The sequence below is a fragment of the Mastomys coucha genome, unplaced genomic scaffold (genome assembly GCF_008632895.1).
Source record: "Mastomys coucha isolate ucsf_1 unplaced genomic scaffold, UCSF_Mcou_1 pScaffold18, whole genome shotgun sequence".
NCBI lineage: Eukaryota > Metazoa > Chordata > Mammalia > Rodentia > Muridae > Mastomys > Mastomys coucha.
The window spans coordinates 88,329,947-88,333,738 of NW_022196900.1; the positions used below are offsets into that span (position 1 = coordinate 88,329,947).

A 3,792-nucleotide genomic window follows, 5' to 3' on the forward strand; every position below is an offset into this window, starting at 1 on the left:
AAAAAAATTCAGTTCCCAACAACCACACAAAGGCGAACAACCATCTGTACAGCTACAGTGTACTCACATACATAAAATACATAAATAATCCTTTAAAAAAAAGAAGACTTATTTGCCATACTGCATGAATCAGGGTGATACTCAGCATGAACAGGCTGTTTTCAACAACTTGATTTTAATTTAAGTCATTTCTATGATGACTAATACCGTTGGATCAACTCATTCAAAGATATTTTTTAAATAAACAGATTCTTACTCATCTCCTTCTAAAAGCCAAAAAAAAAAAAAAAAAAAGGTCCAATATATCTTTATCTTTGTAGGACTCTAGCTTGGACTTAGAAAATGTCTACGTACATTCTAGATATATTAATGCTCTGGATTTCCAAGCAAAAATATCACTGAGACAGAAGTGATATGAAACCCAAACGCCAAAAGCCATTTTCCACAGAACGGCTTCTCATCTCCTAAGTCTCAAAATGTGTTATTTTAGCCATTCTCAATGGAAATCTTTTAAAAATGAGCTATGTGCTTCGTTTTAGATATTTTTTAAAATCTACAAAACATAATTAAACTTTATTGATTTGGTCATCACAATGAGCTTCAATTACTATGGAGAACTGATGTCCTAGCGAGAGAACAAAGTCCTTGGAGTGGCTGGCTCTCTTCAGTCTTGAAGTCTGCCTTTGATAGTTCTGTGCACTAGCAGTCAGCTCACACACTGCTGCTCCTGAAGAGGCCTGTCAACAAGCAGCTTGCAACATCTTCTTTTCTAAAAAACTAGTCCACTGTTAGCAAAGTCAAATAGCCAACCAAGTTAAAATTGTGTCCAAATTAAGAATAAATCCTAAGAGCAGAAAGACTGAGTCACATTACTGGAAAGCCTCCAGTAATTTTTATGAAATCGATTTTAGTTCTTCAAATACATTTTAAGTCCACTCTGAAGTTTCCAGTATATGGTGACTGGCTGAGACTATCAGATAAGTGACCTTCAAGAAAACCACATCCACATAACGACTGGTCTCTTTCTTTCCAGAGTATTCTTGTTTGCTTCTCTGTTGTTATGGTCATCACCATGACCAAAAGCAACTTGGGGGTGAAAAGGGCTTATTACATCCTACAGGTTATAGTTCATGATGGAAGGAAACCAAAGCAGGAGCTTGAAGCAGAACTGAAGCCAACCTTGGATACTGGCTTGCTCCCATGGCTTGCTCAGCCAGCTTTCTCATACAGGCAGGGCCAGAGGTAATGAATGCTGCACCTGTTCACTACAATCAGTGATCAGGAAAATGTCCCCACAGTTATGCACACAGACCGGTTTGAAGGAGGCAGTTCCTCAGGCGAAGCTCCTCTTCCCAAGTGACTTTTAGTTTTGTGTCAAGTTGACAAAACAAATGTGTGTGTGTGTATGTGTGTGTATAGTCTTTTTATGTGTATATACATATATATAAGCTTTTTTTTTATTAAAATGAAGAAATGGAGAGATGGTTCAGCAGTTAAAAGCACTTGCTGCTTTTGCAGAAGACCCAGGTTCAGTTCACCCACATGGTGGCTCACAGCCCTCTGTAACTAAGTTCCAGGAGATCCAATGCCTTCTTCTGGCATATACATTAGTTGGTTTTGTTTGTTTGTTTGTTTGTTTGGGGGGGTTTGAGACAGGGTTTCTCTGTGTAGCCCTGGCTGTCCTGGAACTCACTCTATAGACTAGGCTGGCCTCAGAAATCTGCCTGCCTCTGCCTCCTAAGTGCTGGGATTAAAGGCGTGCGCCACCATTGCCCGGAGGCAAATATTTTTAAGAAGAAAAAAAACACCCTGGTGTACATGGTGAGTTCCAGGGTAGCCAGATCTCTGTATAGAGATGCTGTCTCAGAAACAAACAAAACACCAAAAAGAAAAAAAACTACTTGCTAAAACTGGCAGAGTGGAGAAGGAAACCAGGACAGGATGGAGCCAGGGAGGGACAGGGCAAAAATGAAGGAAGGTTGAGTGCACACTTCACTGTGAGACAGAGACAAAAACCACTTGTCTTCTTTCAAACCCAGCAGTGACTGTGCAAGTTAGTATAATTACCCTTAATTTAAATGTAGTTTTACTCTTAGAAAACTGTATTTCATAGCTTCAAAGTTGGAAAAGTTTACCTCAGATTCACTGCTATACTTGGGCCTCCTACTAAATGTGTAGTTAGTAGAATTGAGTCATCATCCCAAGCCATCTTGAGACAGAAGAATAGGACCAAAAGGTAGAATTTAAAGAAACCCAAAGTTTATACACAGAAGTTTTTAAAAAAATAACTACAAAAGAATGGGGGTGGGGAGAGAAGGAAAATGAAATATGTACTTCTGAAGCTTTTTAGAGGCATATATAATTCACTATTCTAAATAAAAATGTGCGCTCATAGAAGAACGCTTTTTAAATTTTAATTACAATGCAATTATTTGTTAATTTATTGTGAAGCATCAAAAGGACATTAACTAACATGCCGACCCACACAGAAGCACAATACTTGACATACTTAAGTTCGTGCCAAATATTTTCTCATGTAGCTTATCCTTTGGCAACAAAGATGGTTGATAGAGTAAAGTGAAGAGCATCCCCTCAAACGGCAGCAATACTTGACTCCTCAGGGATGTGGTTCTGGGTCATCTGCCTGGAACCTGAGTCCAGAGGGAGGCAGGCAGGCCAGCCATTCCCATCTAACCTCTAGATCGCTCTGAAAAACACGAGGTTGCGTTTCAGTTCCGCTGAGATCACCCAGAAACCCTGGCACCTCATCCCACACCTTCTTTCTATTTTACAGTTTCCTGATCAACATATTACTCTCTTAACTAGTATTACATTAAACTAAATCCTGGCAGAAAATGAGTTTCAAATTTTTCTTTAAAAATAATTATAAAATGTCATTTTAAGTTACTCAAATGGGGCTGGGCAGTGGTGGCGCATGCCTTTAATCCCAGCACTTGGGAGGCAGAGGCAGGTGGATCTCTTGAGTTGGAGGCCAGCCTGGTCTACAGAGTGAGTTCCAGGACAGCCCGAGCTACACAGAGAAACTCTGTCTCAAAAAAACCAAAGTAAATAAATAAATAAATAAATAAATTCAAATGGTTTTCTTTTTTTGCAAAAATCTTTTAAATAATAGTCATACTCTATGAGTGGCCAATGAGAGCAACAACATCAATAGAAGGTTTTATTCCTCAGAAGTAAGAACCTGAATATTTTCCTTTTCTTTCCTTTGAGGAAAAGAGAAATTAAAGTTTTATCATAGTTACAAGAAATATTACAAAACGCCTCACTAATTCAAATATACTCCTGCACTGACACAAGGAACATTCATTGAATATTTCTGAGTATCCGAGGCATCCTGCTGAGAGCCACGGTTGCTAAACAAGATCCTAGCTTCTACCCTCCAAGACTTTAGTCTATTTAAAAAGTGAGGCCAGAACAAATAACTATGTAATAATGTATTCATAAAGTAAGAGACTATTTGAGCCAATTGGTTTTTTTTATTTTAAAAAAGAAAACAGTTTTGTGCTGTGTATGGTGGTGCATGCCTTTAGCCCAAGCATTTGGGAGGCAGAAGTGGCAGGTCTCACAGTCGGATCTCTTTGAGCTTAAGACCAACCTGGTCTACATAGTAAGTTCCAGGATAGCCAGGCCTATGCAGAGAGAGACTCTGTCTCCAAAAGTAAAATAATAAATAAATAGATAGATAAATAAAAAAGAATTTGGAGAGTCCTGGAGAGATGGCTCAGTGGTTAATACTATTTTCGGTTCTTTTTTTTTTTTTTTTTTTTTTTT

The 3,792-nt window shown here is 38.4% G+C and overlaps 1 protein-coding gene across 17 annotated transcripts in view; it reads right to left on the bottom strand.

The window, feature by feature from the left end:
* Positions 1–3,792, bottom strand: part of Epb41 (erythrocyte membrane protein band 4.1) — a 161,321-nt gene that overhangs the window by 97,387 nt on the left and 60,142 nt on the right. Inside the window, exon 2 of one of the 17 annotated variants that reach the window (XM_031378888.1) lies at positions 2,510–2,697. The exons of the other annotated variants lie outside the window; for them this stretch is intronic. The gene's annotated coding sequence lies outside the window, so the exon portion shown is untranslated. The remainder of the gene's footprint in view (positions 1–2,509; positions 2,698–3,792) is intronic. 17 annotated transcript variants of the gene reach the window in all.